This window comes from Ptiloglossa arizonensis, chromosome 3, assembly GCF_051014685.1.
Source record: "Ptiloglossa arizonensis isolate GNS036 chromosome 3, iyPtiAriz1_principal, whole genome shotgun sequence".
Taxonomy (NCBI): Eukaryota; Metazoa; Arthropoda; class Insecta; order Hymenoptera; family Colletidae; genus Ptiloglossa; species Ptiloglossa arizonensis.
This window is the reverse complement of record NC_135050.1, coordinates 30420121-30438470: the sequence shown is the minus strand read 5'-3', so window position 1 is coordinate 30438470 and position 18350 is coordinate 30420121. Positions and strand designations below refer to the sequence as shown.

At 54.2% G+C, this 18350-nt stretch overlaps 1 protein-coding gene across 1 annotated transcript in view; it reads right to left on the bottom strand.

Annotated features, from left to right (window-relative positions):
• Wdr62 (WD repeat domain 62) overlaps positions 1 to 18311 on the bottom strand; it is a 57232-nt gene extending 38921 nt beyond the window's left edge. Inside the window, exon 1 of the mRNA XM_076307917.1 lies at positions 18153 to 18311. The gene's annotated coding sequence lies outside the window, so the exon portion shown is untranslated. The remainder of the gene's footprint in view (positions 1 to 18152) is intronic.
• Positions 18312 to 18350: the final 39 nt, after the last annotated feature.

Sequence of the window (18350 nt, the reverse complement as noted above, 5' to 3'; positions counted from 1 at the left end):
TCCAAGACCTTCTCGCCAACGCGCGAACAAAAGTATCGAAAAGTTTCCGTTCGCCGTATCGAGGACGAAGACGCTAATCGCACGCAGATTTATGCGTTCCGTCGCCGCGGCGAAAAGGGTGCCAACGGAATCGCGAACAATTTCCCGGCCGTCCGAGTCCACTGGACTCGTCCACCGCGGTCACAAGTTCCCCGTGAATTTCAATGCGAAACGCGAGGGCACGTTTCGCCGTTCGTTGCTCGGTTTCGTTCGCAGCGCACGATCGAGCGAGTCGAGCGCGAGATCCTCGGGAGCCGTGCCCTCGGCACGCGTGCAAGAAACACGGACGGTGCGCTCGCCGATCGAAACGACGCTTCCGAACGATCGCGAAGAGGTTCTACTCCCGTCGAGAGGACGCTGCGACGAACGACCCTTCTCCGATCGGCTTCATCGGAGGCCATTACGCTCGACGGAGGTGTCGATTCGATTGAACGCGTTCGCGCGGGTCCGTTCTTAGTTTCGAAGAGCGAGTCGAACGAGAGAAAGTTCTACGTTTCCCGATTTCGCGGGAAATCGTCGACGATCGAGCTCCTCCGGTGGTCCTCGAGTCTCGCGACCTCTCGTCTACGATGAAACCGCGCGCGTTCACACTTTTCCGGGAGCTTCGACAAGGGAAACGTTTTTACGTCGGTACGCGTATCGACGATTCGCTCGTTCCGAATTCGCTTTCACGTCGAAACGCAGTCGCGAGTCGCGAGGAGGATCGGGTCGTTCGCCTCGTCCGGTCGGAGCCGAACGATCATCGGACGATCGTTAACGAGACAGACGTTCCTTTTTATCGTCTCTCGAAGAAACAAAACGCAACGAATGTTACGCGCCGCCGTTTTAGAGATTGCATCGCGCAACGGAACGCGTGCGATTAATTGGCCGTAATGGACCGATCTTACCTCCGACGCGCTAATTGCGAGAAATTGACCGAGACGAGGGAGGGGAAACAATTGACGCACGCCACGACCGGACGCGCTCGACTCTCGAATCACGATTTCTCGTAGTACGCGCGTTCCGTAACCCCTGAACTTGCCAACGCGACTCGTCTCGTCTTTCGTTAAGAGCAATTCCAAAAGGAACTCCGTGCTCCGGTCGAGCTGATCGTCCATCGGATCGCTTTCCAAGGACTCTTCCCGGCTTCTTTTCGTCGCCGAGGTACATCCGAATTCCGGCCCCTCTTCTCTCGACGTTTCGTTTCTTCGAGGAGGGTGGACGCGATCGTTTTTCGATCGCGTCGCTCGCACCCGGTGCCTTTCGATGGAACGATTAATTTCTCCGGCCCGTATCGGTTCTACATACATTATCACAATTTAACATAATTTTCAGTGAAAATACGTTTTTCAACGATATTACGGGCATTAGCATACTTCCTTTTCCTCGGCGCGCGTACCGTCGGTTAACGCTCTGATTAATAGGAAAATGATGGACGACTTTTGCTTCGTTCCCGAAACGACCACGTTCCTTTCGATTCCTATCGAGGAACGGTTCTGCGGTTTCGATGGTTACTTTTATCGTCGCCGTTTAGGGCTCGCGAGCCCACCGCGGGCGATCGATCGCGCGATTCGACGAACGGAGAGGAGAAGTTCGTACGAGCGAGTTTTTCGAGCAACGGAATGTAAGAAAAGGTGGCTCGATCCGGGAAAAGAGTCACGTAGGCGCGCTTAAGGCCCCTGAGAGAATGTCTAGTTTCCCCGTGCACCGCGACCCAGAGCGTAGTCGTACCGTGTGAACTTTACACCACCGCGACTCCTAAAAACTTCGACCGTTGGACGAACGACAGGAACGGAACGGTCCTCGAGAACGACAACGGACGCGATCCAACGCTCCGTCTTTCGAACAATTCCGCGAAAGCTCGACGCGTTAGAAACCGTTTCCACTATCGGCGGGAGATCCAATTTCGTTGCACGTTTATTTTGCTCCAGAAAGAGCGAAAACTTCCGCCGTTACGCGCGGTTTAATCGAAAATGGCAACGGACACGCGAAACCGTTCGTTTTCACGAGGCACGAGCAAACTCGCCGCCGCTCGCGAACCACCGAACGGAGGACGGGAATTACGTTGTTCCGTGGGAGCCCGAGTCTCCGAGGAAGCTCTCCGAGCGGGCCGAAAAGGGGAAGGAAACGGGGCAAAGAAAAAAGAAAAGAAAATACTCGGCTCGCCGGGGAAGCGCAGCCTCCTTCCTTTTCGTCCGGCAGAAACGCGATCTTCCTATCTCTTCGAGAAATGTTTGCCGAGCAAAGATTACGAGCGAGTCGAGAGAGCCGAAGCGACCCGGTAATGTTGACGTTACCTCGTTCCGCGGGCTCCACGGGGTTTACCGTCCCCGGATAACGAGCTAAACGCGATACCGCTCCGTCCTCGCGCGGTTCACGACGATAAGTGAATCAGAGACCGCCGTCGAACGAAATTTTCCAACGAACGTGGACGCGCTCGCCTCGCGAACGCTCGATCCGTCCGCTTCGGGCGTTCCTTTCGGAAACCGCGATCGGACCGTTTTCCAAAATTTACGCGCGTCGCGGAGACGAGCGGGATCGAAGTTTCGAACGATCGTTGCGGGAAGTCGTCGATCCTAGAGAGAGAGAGAGAATCGCAAAAACGGTCTGCCCGTTCCTGTCGCCGCGAGGTTACGCGTCTAGGAACAACGCCGCCGAAATCGCGATGCATCATCGAAACGCGGGACGAATTATTCGGTGGATCCTCTCGGACCGTAAAAGTGTTACGAGCCCGAGCTAGACAAATAAATTTTCTACGACCGGACGCGGCCAGAGACTGCACAGGAATATAAACTTACGGACTATCGACCCGTTTGCCCGACCCTTCCTTTCCGTTCCGTTCCATCCTGCAGCCCTCCTCGCAACGGGATACGTTGCCAGGGACTCGAAACTGAAATTATTTCGGCATCGGTAATTCCGTCGATCGAGGTACACCTCGGAGCGGCCTTTTTCGGCCAAATCGCTATCGAATCGCGACCAAAAGTTTTCTTTCGCGATGGAAAAATTACCTCCGTCTCGACCGCTTTCTCGCCAACGTTCGCGCGTTATCGAACACGGAAATAAAAGGAAAAATCGAGCAATTTCGATTCTCGGTTTTTCGTTCGACCGATACCGAGCCGATCGCGTTCGCTGTTTACCGACCGTAAATACCCGTATACGGACGCGACGGTACAGATGCGTATATTTATCGTTCGTTTAAAAGCTTTCGTCGAAACAACGTACAGGATGTTTGCAAACACCGACGATACTCGGTACGAGTCGGATCCATAAAATAGCGCGAGACGACAAATTCTACGCAGAATCCTATCGCGATCTCGAGTTGCGAGGAAATTTTACATTTGCGCGTTCTCCCGTACGAATCGCACGCTTCGATGTACGTCGCGTTATCGGGTCGATCGAAGCGTTCGATTCGATTTTACCCGTGCGGGCTCGCCGCGGTAAAAATGTAATTCGAAATATTTGGAATCTTTCGCGCGGGAATAAACGAAGCGAGGCAAATTGTACGCGAGGGGATACCGAGGTTTTCGTAACTCGGCGTCGAGAGAGCCGGCCGAAACGCAACAGCGACGTATCGACGTAATATCGATGCTCGCGCGTTTCGACGGCAGCTCACCAACGAACGGTACGGCCCGCGCATCGAGAAACGCCAAAGTAGAACCGTGGAACCGACACGGAACGAATAATCCACCGGCACTTACCGCGAGCTTTCCGCTCGAGTATCGCGTACCGCGCAACCCGCAACGAAAATAACGCTCTTCGGAACGTCGAACGCGCTACCTCGACGTCGCGAGAAAACCTTTCGAAAGTTTAGCGAACGATCCGTTCTCGAAACTCCGAGTCGACGAACAATTTTACGACGCTACGATGTTCGGTAGAAACCGCACGCGCGACGCCCATACGGATGTTTGTTCGCTTTCGATGTTCGTCGGCGAGGAAGTGTATCGAGAACGAAGCAGAGTGCGCGAAACCGTGTCGTGGACTCGGATTTCCTGTTCACCTTGCCAGATATACCCAACAACGGCGGCGGCGATGCTAGCAGCAGCAGCAGCAGCACCAGCACCAGCAGCGGTAGCGGCCGCGGATCGGCGGATCCTCGAAAACGGGAAGAATCGAGAAAAGTAATCCTCTCCGAGGGATCGCGAGCGGCCGGAAATTTACTTTCGATCGCGCTCTCGAGCGGACGAAACCGAGAATTCCGTGGCGAGAAACCGCGCGTCATCGACGAATCCTTCGCTCGGCCTCTATCGCGGTTACGTAGCTTCCGAGACACGTGCCGTTCCTGCGAATCGACGCCGCTCGAAAACCGTATTCGTCGATAGGTAAAAAATACCTAACGAGTATTTCCGAGTCGCGCCGGAAAGAGTTCAAGCCACGCGATGGAAACGGAAAGAACGCAAATTGCGAGACCCTGCGAAACTTCGAATCGCTCTACCCGAGAAATTTCCTCGACGTCCGACTTCTTCGCCGCGAGTTAGCGAACGAAACCCCCGAGGGAATCGGCGAAACCTACCGCGAAACGCGCCAACCGGACACCGACCTTCCGCCCGGTGAACGGTTCCGTAGTACCGTTTCTGCCCGTATGGACGTCGACTTTGAAATCCGAGCGAAAATCGGGAAATTTCTCGCGCTTTCGCGCGCCGAGGAACGACCACGAACGCCGCGAAAGAGGCGCGAGCGAGCCACCGCTCCTATCAACGTAAACATTCGTTCGCAACGCGTCGCTCGAGATAAAAAGCGGATATCGCTTTGAGGTCGTTTCGTATCGCGAGATACTCTCGACTTTTGCGTAACGTGCAACAATCGCGTAATATTCACCTGCGTTTTCCGCTCGAGCGGCGTTGTCGCGCAACCTTCGCTCCTAGAAAGCGCCGAAGCGCGCGCCAGCGCGCTCGCATATTTATGCACGAGGACTGCACCGTCTGGCTCAAAGTCTCGATCGCATCGACGATCCACGTTCGATTTCCAACAACCTTGCGGGAAACTCTCGTCTCGTTACGTAAACGGAGATCCACGAAAGGTTGCGTCATCTCGTACCAATTCCTTTATTGTACGTCTTCGTAACCGATACGCGAGATCGAACGGTAACGAACCGGCCGATTCGCTCGGCAAGAAACCTGCACGTTTAACAAAGGGGACCGAGAAACGGCCGCTAATCGAACTCGGACACGATCCGGACTCCCTTTTCCTCGGCTTCGCTCGCTCGAAAACGATCGTCGATCGTAGAATCACGTGGCCGAGAGAATAAAGCGACGCGACGCGACGCTTGACGCGGAGCGGCCCAGCCTACCTTTGCCCGTGTCGCGCACGCATGCAGCCAGCTGCGCATGCCCGCCGATATATTATTCCATTTGCATCCAGAGACGGCCAATGTTTTTTTCCCGATAAAACCGACGCGAACGAAAGATAAACAATTTTTTATCCGATTCTCGCCGCACGAAAACTCGAATATCGCGAGTTTCCTGTCGCGTCTCTCCAACAGGGAAACGATGCACCGCCCCCCCCCCCCCCCCCCCGAAACGTCGCAATTGACGAATCGATCGCGTTGTCTCGTGCCAGCGAGCTCCGTCCGATTGAAAACTCTCCTCGAGAGTAACGCGCGTTTCGAAGATCCCCGACGATCGAGGGAACTTGGAAAGATTCGAGCGATTCTCGAAGCTTGGAACTTTGCAAACGCATCGGGCGCGATCGAGCTCGCCGATCCTGCACGGTTTCGAGATTCGTCGGAGATGGAACGCGCGGCCGGTCCGATCGTTCGACGGCGAGTGACACCGATTCGAGAAATTGGTTCGTCGAACGCGAGGGAAAAATTGTCCGATAACCGCGAGCTCGTACGTATAAAATCGCACGGATCGCGTTTTGCCGGCACGACTTGCCGAGCCGGTTTCGCTCTAGATGCGCGTAGTTAAACTGAAAATACCCGTGACTGCGTTAAACGCGGGTCGAAAATGGCGGTAAAAGGAGCGGTATTAAAAAATGACGGAGCAGGCGAGAGGAGATTAAGCGGTGTAAAGGCTCAACGAGTGGCTTTGCAGTCCGTAGGTGAGTAGCACTCGACACCGACGACGACGCACGCACCTGGAAATAGCTGCAGCGTTAAATAACACCGGCTGGTTGGACCACGTGCGCGTGGCGTGTACTCTGTGCCTCGAATACAGAAACGATCGAGGACGCTGGTTTTTCTCTTCTTTCGCGCTCGCGGACTCTTCGGGAATCGAATCGCCTGCGACGCGCTCGCGACTCCGAAAGAAAGTTCCTCGCTCCTTGGAAATTCCAAGGAACTCGCGCGGGGCTACGATCTCGCGTCGCGGTAAACTCCCGCGGGTTCTCCCGTCTCGAAGCTCGCCAACGCGGGCTCTCGCGACGGTCTTTCGATCGCCGGACCGGGATAATTGGGTTTACCGAGACCGAGGTAGCCGTTTTACCGGACGTCCGTTCCCCGACCTCTCTTCGAGAAAAATATACTCGTCTCGGCCGGCAATCTGCCGTAAAACTGAAAATGCACGAGCGCCGTTGCACGGGGAAGAGCATTTTGGCGTTCGCCGTGATTTATGTCGAGCCTTTAATTAACGTCACACTTTTTTACCCGCAGCGCGGCGCGGCGCGGTGCGGCGCGGTGCGGTGCGGTACGGTACGGCGCTGTGCGACGCGGCGAGGTGGCCCGTCGAGCTTCCCTCGAAATAGCTCGGGCTCGATCTATTTATCTTCGCGAAAGCACCGTTTAAATGGACGATATTCGACGACGAATTTCCATATCGGCCTTCGACCCGATCGACGTTTCGTCGAAATCGCCGACAATTGAGCTCCGATCGGTTCCCGGTGCTTGTCGCCGGAGAGCAACCCCTCCGCTCGCAGCGTTTCGACGAGGACCGGTGGAGAATTCATTTGCCTCGAAATCGAGCTTTCGCGGCTCGAACCGTTCGACGAAAAGAGCGAACGAGATACCGTCGAAACTCCGAGCGCGTCTCGTATTACGGAAGCTCGTTCGCCGAGTTTCGAAACGACACCTAACGCGAAGGTCTAAAAACCGTTTACGGTTCTCGGTGGTTGTACGAATGCGAGACCGTACGATACGATCGAAAACGTCGCGCTTCGTCGCGGAAAGGAGCGAGCGGTTGCCGAAAAGTCGTCGAAAAACGTACGCGCGTTCGAAAGTTGCTCCAAAGTATCGAGCGTCGCGAGTTTCCTGCGCAAGGTTTCGAGCGGTCGCTAAACGCTGCTCGCTCGACCCAATAATTACCGCGTTTTCACCGAGCGGCGCGAGCCACGGAGCGAACGAGAGATCGTCGAAATTCGATTCGAAAGCCATCGTTGGATCCTCTCGCGGACGTTGATCGATCCTCGTCTTCGGACAAAGTCGCGCACAACCGGCCACTCGCGCGACCGAGTCGCGATTATTCTCGGCCGATTCTACCCAATTATCGAATCCCGAGAGAAACGTTCCAATTACGCGCGGCAGCTTTTTTCTCGGCAAACTCGTCGGGTTATTTTTAAGTCGATCGCCGCGCGCCGGCCCGCGTCTCACGGAACAAGTCCGCAAACGTTTCGGAAAGAAGCGAGATTACGGGACTCCCGCGTACTCGCAGGGTCCTCGGTTTCGAGAGCCGAAAGCTAACACCGCGAGCGCTCCACGCGCCGATCGGAACGTTCGGCCCATACTCATTGAAACCCCCCGTTTGGACGAAAACTCTGCAAACGGCGTCCCTGGAAACCTCGAACGCGTTCGATCGAGGAAAATTCGTGGAAACGCGACCGCGAGACCTTTCCTCGGCTCTCTCGTCCGTGTGACGCGATTTTACGGACGAATCGACCGACCGAACCGATACCGCTCTTTTCTCCGACTCGGATCCCGATTTCACGCAAGACCTGGAACACCCCGACGAATATTTTTAGCGAAATAATTCTCCTCCCGCGAGTCCCCTACCGCCGACCCATCGAATTCGACGAACCTAACGCCGAACGCGGTTCCTCCTACTCGCGACCCTCTCGTCGTCGGTCTCGTCGAATCGAACCGGAGCTAACTTTGCGCGGACGGGGCTCGTCGAGAGCTGTTTAAAAAACGGTGTTAACTTTGCCGACGCAGCGAGCGTTAACGGGATTACTCCCCCGATCGGAGAAACACGCGTCGAGCGATACCGGAGCGCAAAGACCGCCGTCCTGAACGCTGAACAGTTTCGTGCTTCGAGGCCCGAGCTTTCGACAAGGTCGATCGTTTCGCGAACTCGCCGGAACTAGGAAACCGTAAACGATAATAAGACGCGTGCGAGCCTCGGTAAACCGGCGAGAACGGCCGAAGGAAGCTATCGAACCAACCAACGAACCAACGAACCAACGAACCAACGAACACAGAGACGAACGGACGGATGGACGGACGGACGGACGGACGAACGAGGGAGAGACGTAGGCATGGCAACCACCATCCATCCCCCTGGCGAGTCTACGCACCATCGAGTTTACAGTGTATCGAGTGTAGAGGAAATCCGACACGGGCCTGACTAAAAATACACCGGCTGTTTATACGTGCACCCTGTACGCACCTAGGCGGCCCGTTAACGCGCTCGAGACGACGATTCCGCGATTCGTGGTCTTTTCCTCGTGTCGTTTGGTCCGTCCGCGTTAACGGCACGCGTCCACTCCGGCTTCGGGATCGGAGCGGAGAGTTTACGAGCGCAGTTCTCCACGGTTGTTCACCTCGAGGAAGAAGACGTCGCGCCGCGACCCCTTTCGAACGCTTTCGAGCACTTTCGATGACGAAAAAAGGTTCGGTGCGATCGTTGAAACTTCCGCTCGTTCTCCCCGTAAGGACCCCATGGATTCGCGCGAACAAATTCTTCTCGAATCGAGAGAATCGGCCCTTTCGCGCGTTCGAGAGAGAACAACCGTCTTTCGTTCGAAAGGTTCGCGGAGCGATTCGCGCGACCGAGACCGATCGCTGGGGATTTACTGCCGCCCGCGTTGAAAAATTTTACGGCCGCACTCGATCGCCGAAGGCAACGGCAGTGCGTCGGAAAATTCGTCGAGAGGAAAGCAACGCGGGGAAAGAGCCTCGCGTGGCTCGCGAAACGAGAAACGAATTAACCGCGGTTAAACATCGGGTCCATCTCGCGAGAAACCGGCGAGTTTACGTTTCGATAAAGGCAATTAACTCGGTCGCGTGCAACTAATAAACAGTCGGTTTCTCGCTTCCGGATGGTAATCGCGATGTATCGACGGCGACGGACAAAGAACGAAAGAGAGGCGGAGCCGATCGAGTCGGAATTAGATCGCGAACGCGCGGCACGTAACGCGCCGCTTCAACGATACGAGCGCAATTACGAGTACGTAATTTTCGATTTTCTTTTCACCCGAACGAATCGAATTCGGTGCGGTGCGTTCGAGACACGGAACGGGCCTCGTAACGAGCTTCGAGTCCCTCCGCTCGCCGAGATTTCGACGATCGGAAGAGGAGGCCGCGAGACGACGAAGGAAGCGGGTAATTTGAAAACGGTACGAATCGTGCGCGACGTCGGATCGTTACCTTTTACCTTCCCGAGTTTACCGGTCGCGCGGTACCGCGGAACGTCGACTCCGTACGCGGAACGTACTCTCGCGAAACTCTCGATTACCGATAACTGGACCGGGGATTTTACGGATTCGCGGCGAGTACGCTGATAAAAAAACGTTCGCGGAATACGTTGCGTCGAGAAGTTACGAACTCGCGTCGTGCGAAAACCGTCGTAAATAACCGAACGAACGTAACGCGACGAATAAATCTTGGAGGCGATCGATGCGATTGTTCGTCCAGCTTCGCTGTCAAGGTCGAGGCCTGAACAAAATATCGAGGACGTTTTAACGCGCAATTTACCGAGGAGCGTGGTGTGGCGCGGCGCGGCGTGGCGTCAGCGCTCGTGTTACGTACGCGTATCGTTGGTGGAATTCTCGAGGAGACCGAGAGAGGGTAATTGCTCGTTCGCAGGGAAATTCCTAGCGGAGAGTCACAGTTTGCCGTGGATTTTAAAATCGCGGACAAACTCGTCGCGCACCGGGACGATCCTCGAGTTTCACCGCGCTCGGGACGCAATCGTGGCCAAGTACGTACACGGAGGACGAGTCGCGGCACCGGATGAAATTCGTGTTCTAACGGTGGTCGAAGGAACCGTGTACGGATGCACGGGAACTAGCGGAGCGAACCAGCGCGGTACAGAAATTTTTGCATGTTCGTTCGCGCATCGACGACTCATCGCGCAATAAAAGAATTCTCGCGGTTTCCCGTTTCTTCCGGGCGAGGCTCTCTCGTTGTTTCTGCCAGGGAAGCACGGCTCGCGAAGATCGTGCACACGTTTCGTTTCCCCTCGGTTTCCATTCGGGTTCGCGATCGGTAAACGAACCGTTTCTTTCGAGCCGTTCGATCTCTATCTCGGGGCTCGCGAAACTCTCGCGCGACGATCCGCGAGGGCACCGACCGATAGACGCGAACGCGCGTCTCCCGTGTCCCCCGTCTTCGAAACGCTCGACGCGCGAACTCCCGTATAATTACCCTTCGAATTTCCCGGCTCCACCGTCCCGCGTTCCTCGATCGATCCCCAAGGATCTCCTCGCGAGGAATCGAAACTCGCGAAACTCCCCGCCGCGACGAACGCTTACCGGTTTCGTCCACGTTCCAATTGGAAACTCGGACGATCGGTTCGATCGATCTCCGGCAACCCGTTCACCGAGACGCGGCAACCGACTGCCACGGTGAATACAATTTCTCCGTGTTAAAGGAGTTGTAAAATCGGTAGCGCGAGCACGCGGACCGAGTCTCGACCACCGAGAAACGAGGGAAACGAGGGAAACGAAACGAGAGAGAAAAGTTCGGACGTCGAGTCGACGGAGCCTTCTACGGGAATACCGGCGAGACTCGGGGAGATAACGAATCGAGCGCGCGCATCGACCGGTGTCTCGATACAAGGAACTCGTTGACGCGTCTTTTTCATCGACTCGCGCGCGACTTTTTCACCGCGACACGGAGAGCCGCGTGCGCGCACCGTTCCGAACGCATTGTCGCGTGCACCTGTGCGCAACCAACCGCCTCGTCGCCCTACAAGGATCGCCGAGATTTCTAATCGCATCGATTCGAGCTGCATTCGAGACGAAAGCCGTCGCCTCGGTTTCTTTTCGAACAGAATTCGGTTACCTTTGTCCCGGAATCCTCCTCGTTGCGCGATACCTACCACGCGTCCTCGATTCGTCTCTCGAACTCTTCTCGAGTCGATCTTTCCTTCGTAGAAACTACCTCGCGTTATTAGAATTCCTTGTAGCCGTGTCGGCAACGTTTTTCTTCCTCCTTCCACCAGGAGGAAACGAAACCATTTTGCGAAACTCTCTTTCCAATAACTCGGCCGAACGGGCGGCAGACGTCTTTCGAATATTACTCTCGGGAGGAAACGATTCCCCGATTCCCCGATTCCCCGATGCCCCGGAGACAACAATTTCGGTTTAGACCCACCGCTCGCGTCGCTCCGAATTTTCCAAGATCGTTCGTCCTCGTCCGCTGTATCGTTCGACGATTCGATACTTTCGGTTCGCGCTCGGTAAGTTCGAAAGACCGATTTCGATTTTACCGGAAAAGAAACGGAAATCCTAGCGCGCGTGGTCGTTGGTTGCATCGTATCGCGGACGATCTCCGCGTTCGATACCGTTCGCATCGGTTCTTCCGCGTCACCGTTCGAACCGCAAAACGTCGACTCGTACGCGTACTCGGAAGAGTTTCGCGCGGATCCGTGCACGATCGTTGCACCGAAATTCGGGAACCGGGGAAAGCTCGTGTCCTCGCTAGCGGACAAGCGGAAGCTTTCGATTTCTGGACGACCGTGCCAAAACGACCTCTTGGTGGGAAAAAACGCTAAGAGAAGAGATCTTATCTTATCGGGACGCATCGAAGCCGACGGTCGTTCGAGTAAGCTCGTTCGAACAAAACCCGATACTTTTACCAACGCGCGAGCTTATCGTTTCCATTTCAATGGTAAAACGTGATTCACCGTTTCGTTCAACCGTCGAGTTGTATCGCTATCGCGCAACGCGTGCCTGTTACAATTTCTCGCTTCGTCCAAGTACGCGAGAAAGTTATCGTTTGCGTAAAATTTTCTCCAAGGTCGTCGGAAGTACGTCCGACCGCGATCCGTTCGACCTTTCGTTCGACGTTTTCGCGAAACGTACGAAACACGAATCGAACGAGCGCGATCCTCGTTAAAATGCAACCGGTCGGGTACGAAACCCGGAGCCTACCGGAAGATATTGACTTTTCCCCTCTTACGAGGCACGGAATTACAAAGTAAAGAGACTGTGGAGTATTCTCCGGACGTTTCTAGACCGTTTCGGTAATATCTGCTTTAAAGCGGAAAAGAAAATTCAAGGACTTTGCAGCCAGAAGTCTCTCTCTCTCTCTCTCTCTCTCTCGCTCTCTTTCTCTCTCTCGAGGGCGAAAACTTAACCATGGCCTCCTGGCTTTTCCAAGGAGACGAGTTTTCGCGGCGCTATCGATCCGGCTCTTCGAAAGGATTCGAGATACGGGACGATGGTAGAGATTCTTGATAGCGGTTCGACCTCGTTGACGTTGGATTCGGTAACGTTTTCCGAACATTTGTTCCGGTTACTCGCCGATGAAAATTCCTGGACAAATATTTTCTCGCGCGAAGGTAGTTGCCGATAGACGGTACGGAATTTTTTGGCAACGCGAGGAGGCCAGACATTTTCCGAGTATTCCCCGCGGAGAAGTTTCCAGACAGATAACGAAGAATCTACCGGTGGCTCCGCGAACGCGAGTAACGTTCGATGAAGCTGCCGTTACGCCATAATACCGTAAAACGCGTATTATTTATAGGTCCACAGAATGCAGAATGTAACTGCCTACATTGAAAACTGCATTCTAACCGACCTGCCCGCCGACGGTGACCCAGTTATGCATCGGCGTACTCGAATTTCTACTCGGAGACCTCCGCCTAGCCATCGATAAAATATTACGTCCCGAAATGCTCGTAACCGTGCTCTAGGGAAAAAAACGGAAAGGAAAACGGAGAAAAGTCGAAGCACCGATGAACGCCTTGGTTCCGCGAGACCCGTGCCGAATTCGAACGCGTACGTTTTCCTTCGAAACGCATTCACGAGACGCAACCGTGAGAAAGAAATCGTGGAATTTTCCCCGCTGGAAAAACTTGCTCCTGGCGCGAGTTTCGATTCAGCTTAACGGCCCGGGTACCGGACGCGAGAACGATCCTCGAGTCGCTCGAACCGAGCGGAAAGTCCAGCGAAACGGGCAAGCGGACGCGCGTGTTCGTGCTCGTCGGACGAAACGAGCGCTTAGGTTCGCGCGCTCTTTTGATCGTCGAACGATTCGAACGCCGAACGCGACAACTTTGGGGACTGCGCACCGTTCGAAACTTTTATCGCGAGCGAGTACTCTCCGTTCGTTGGTTTTTTTCGAATCAACGAAACGGCTCCCCGTCCGAGCCGTTGGATAATTCTACGAAAAAGTTGGAGAACCGTAATTGCGCGACGAAACGCGAACCAACGATTCTAATTGGACAAGTTTTCTGCGCGCAACGAGAGACAAAAACGCGCAGAGATAAACGGGACGAACGAAAAGAGTCGGAATTCTAATTGTATTTTCCAACAGTTTTCCCGATGGTCTACCGCGCCGGTAAAATTTGAAAAGCAAGCGGTTGCGCGTACCTACTTACATAAACCGTTCGCCACGGTATTAATACGATCGCGCGTAGCTAAATATTGCGCTTGGAAATTTTCTCATCGATTTCGTTCACCTGTATCCTGTGCGCGTTAAACCGTCGAATAAACTACGCCTTTTATGGAAGGAAACTTTGTCGAACGACGCGAACGCAGATGCGGTAACGCGTACACGCGCGCTCGACGTGCGCGGTTGTTCGGTTAAAAGGAACAATTCGCGTTCGAGATATTCGTCTCGGCCGTGAACGGAACGCTCGAATTTGTAATTACGCGTAAACGCCGCTTCCAGCCCGGTGAAATTTTTTTCCCCCCGCGAGCAGTTAACCGGAGAAATTAATTACACCGATGCACCGGATGCAGTCGATGCAGCGACGATTGAGCCGCAACGAGCCACGCGGGGCACACCGCCGTCGCTTTTTGCGCTTCCTTTAAACTAACCCAAATAAACATTATTTTCTCATGCCACCGTGTCTCGTCACACCGAAATAGTAACGGTGACGGTCTTGATCCGCGGACGACGATCGCGCCAATCATTGTTCGATGGTATTTAGGAGACCGCCTATTTTCAGACCACTATTTTTATTTAAACGACTATCGCGAGAGGTTTGCAAACCTTGTCGAGTCGTTTGCTCGAAAGGAGCGCCCGAATTGCCGCGTCGATGATCACGATGCCTCGAATATCGCGAGATACGCGTCAATCGACGCGCGCGCGATCGAACGATCGAACGATCGGTGTTCTCGGCTCGAGAATGGGAATAATTGGCGGCGGTTCGGGTATCGTTCGGGCACCGATATCGACGCATCGTGGAACGATATCGTGGTTGGTTCGTTGAAACGCGGGAGGAGCGCGCCTCGATCCGTCGACGAATCTACGCGTTGAGCGACCTACAGCATCGTATTCCATAAAAGCCGTGCCGGAGGTAAGCAAGACCGATTGGAAAATCGCGAGGAATTCGATGACGTCGTACGATCGGAAAGGAAACGGCTGATATCCATCCCGATCCGATGGGAGCTGCGCGACTCGCTTTTGTTCGCGCGACCGATCAACGTGCCGGAACGGCCGCTGGCTAAACGAATCAACGAGCAACCACTTTCCTCCGTTAATTCTCGTTTACCCGACGTTATTTCTGGAATACTTCCGACTTCGTAGCCACCCGTTGCAACCGACCGAGCCATCCGAGAGAAGACCACTCGATACGCCACGGATGCGACTACCTCGAATCGAAGCTCTACGCGCGTTACCGTTACCGTACAACCGAACACGTTTTTTTCGCCCACAATTTCCACGCCTTTGTCGCAACGCGTCTCGCATCGAACATTATTTCGAAACCTTCTTCGAGTTCCGTTCGTACGAACACGGTCAACGAACGAAATTCCGCGCGCGCGTGAAACGCGAACGCGGCTGCGGTGCCGGCGCGATTTAAATTCCAACGGTGATGAAATTTTATTCGCTTCGTAAAAGCTACAAAAATTTTAACGCGCACGATGCGACGGCTCGAAGACGATCTTCTCCTCCTCGCGCATCGATGCTCGCAGAGAGACACAATCGCCGTTCGCGTCGTATTTCCACCGTCGATAGAATTTTTGCGACGCTATTTTTCCTGTATCGCCGCCGAGGATTCACCAAAGGAAAAAGGTTCGCTTTTATCGCTCCGGAACGGGTCTCGTAAAAACGGATAATTGGACGGTAAGCGAACAAGACGACGCTCGTTTCTTTTTTACTTTTTTATTTTTCGAACTACCCGTAGCGAATCGAAGCGGTTCGCGGCGCTGTTTACGGAAGACGGGAAAACCGAGCGATTCGCGGTCGTTGGCTGCCGGGAAGGAAGATCGCAAAAATTGCCGAAACAGGGAACTCCGATGAGTGCTTTCTATCGGCGAACAATCGCGGCACGGTCGACGAGGAAGAAAGGAAAGCAAGTAGCGAGGAACGACGAAACTGAAAATCCAAATACGCGGAGAAAGGGTTAACGGTGCGGCGCGGCGCGGCGCGGCGTCTGGACATTCCGGAACCTTTTCCCATGCACGTGCGCGTCTACGTCCAAGTCCGTGTCGCTCGGTGTTTCGTGATTGCGCAAAAATCATTTGCATGACAATGAGGCACGGCCGCGTGCCGGATAGTTTAACTCGTCGTCCGAAACAAAAATGCGCAACGCTTGAAAAGCATCGAGCATCGACGCGCTGGCTGTGGGAAACCGAGCGCGCGAGATCGGACCCGTCCGTACCTCGACGATATTCGACCGCGCCAACGACCTACCTTTCCTCCGATTCTATTTCGACGAACCTTCGGTTCCGTCCCTACTTTCCTAACGATCCCGTGGAACGACTCACTCGCGCCGACTGACGAGAAAAACCAACTACCCGAGAGAACAAGGAAACTCGACTCGACGCGTAGCGAAGCAGAGTCCTTGAAAAACAAAGGACCGAAACGGTCACGCGAATCCAAACCTTTTTCTATATAGAACCTTTTTCTTTTACCATCTAGAATCGGTCTACGTACTTTCTCAGAGTGTTCGATTATTCATCGATACAATGAGCGATCGAGTTACCCACCCGGTTATCTTCGACACCGGTCTAATTACCGTTCGAATTACCGTTCAAATTACCTGCAGCCAATTGCCGTCGGATACCGGCCACTCGAGAAACCTTTTTTCGCAACAGCAGCGACTGGAAGTCGTCCTTCCACGAATACGCAAATAAAAGCAACGTTTCAACGATCGCGTCTGGTTCCCGCACCCCGAAACCCCGTGGAAACATCGTTACCGATCGAAACGATCCGCGAACACGGTCGATCACGCTCGCGTGAAATTAGGCCGCGCTATACGTTACGTTCCAAGGATCGTCGATTCGAGATCGAACCCTTTCGAACCGTTCTCGAGAGAACGAAATACGTCACGAGCACGCCGCGCGTGCAATTTACCTTCGGATAATTCATAGGCAAGTGTACTCTGTCCGGGGAGAGCACCGCGTCATCGAACGCGTCTGCGACACCATATGTATCTACGAACCGTTGCGAGCGACCAGATACGACGTTGCAGTTTCGATAACGGCGTTCAATTATTTCCCAACTATCTCGTTGCCGACACCGATCTCCGATGCTCGATTGCGATCCCCGCGAACGCGTACACAATAACGGACGCGTCTCGAAAGAAAGAAGCGACGCAACGATACCGAGGACCGCCGCGTTCTCCATTGGGCACGGTGTCTCCAGAGTCTGGGAAATCTGTCACGAAGACGGCGAACGAATGCAAACATTTGCGACGGAAATACGCAACACCGGGTACGAGAATCCCGAACTCGCGGTCCTGTTGATACGGCGGGAACCCAATCGCGAGGAAGTAAATAGACTCGACCGTTCCGGCGTAAATACTCGTGTATCGGTTACACGATGGTGCCACTTTCGAATCATAATTCAACGTATTGCATCGTGTTTACATTTAACTCTCGCTCTTCCGAAGCCGCATCGAGGGTCTTCGTTGTCGCGTACTTTCTATCGCGGCGCAAAATTTTCTATTCTCCGCTCGACCAAGGTGAACGCGAAACATCGAAAAGAATCGCTCCGAGCATCGACTTTTTCGTGGACGTTTTGCAACGAGCACGGTTTTCTCGCCACGTACGAATCGATATCTCGTTTAATTTCGCTCGGTTCTCGCCGAAACGGCGAAAAAAGATTCGATCGAGTCCGCGGTGCAAAGTACGAAATCGTTCGGAAGGATTCCAGCGAGACGGACAACGGCTCGGGGCGGGTCGCCGAAATTCGCTTTAGCCGCGGTGAAAACGAAACGGAGGGTGGCGGCGTGGCCAACGGACGAGAGAGCAGGTCGAACTCGATTCTGTCGGGGATCGACCGGCAGGTAGTCGACGTGTACGTTTTTTGTTTCGCGGGGCTCGACAGCGGAGCACGTGAATGGAAAATATCTACCTACCTCGAAGATCGTATTTCGAAGAAAGAGTCACGGTATTTGCCAGAATCGCACGCGAACGATATCATCGAGCCACTGCGTCGACTCGATCGCGACAGGTTTAGCTTCCGGAGGTGGATAATTCCTGGCGTCGTCGGCAGGATCTTTCGATCGGTCACGGGTTTTCGAGTATCTCGGACCGAAGATTCGTGGCTCGCTATTGGACGATATTCAAAAACGGTTGACATTACCGCGAGACGCGGTTCCGCGATGCTCGTCCTCGTTCAAACGTACGGAACGCACGACGATTGCCAAAGCCGGCTATTTCGTTCGCGAACGTAATCTCGAAATCGGCGATAACACGGGGACGATCGACGCACGTAACGCGGAAATCGCGAAATCTAGACGCTACCGATATCGTTCTACGTGGAAGGACCTCGAGCGCCTTTGGAGGTTACATTTCCAGCTCGCAACGCAGCTCCGTGGCCCGCGGGTAACCGTTCGGGACGTTGATGGAACAAAACGGTTACTCACCGTTCGATGTACGTCCACGTCTTTGCTCGCACACTCGGCACACTTTCCTTCGGGCGATGCAACTACGAACTCGCGACGAAAAAAAGGATAATCGAATAAACTGAACACGACTAGGACGAACACAACACACTCACGAGTCACAAAACAGACTGAAGCTCGTTCGCTGGCCGGGCACCTATCGTCGACGTTGCTACGAGA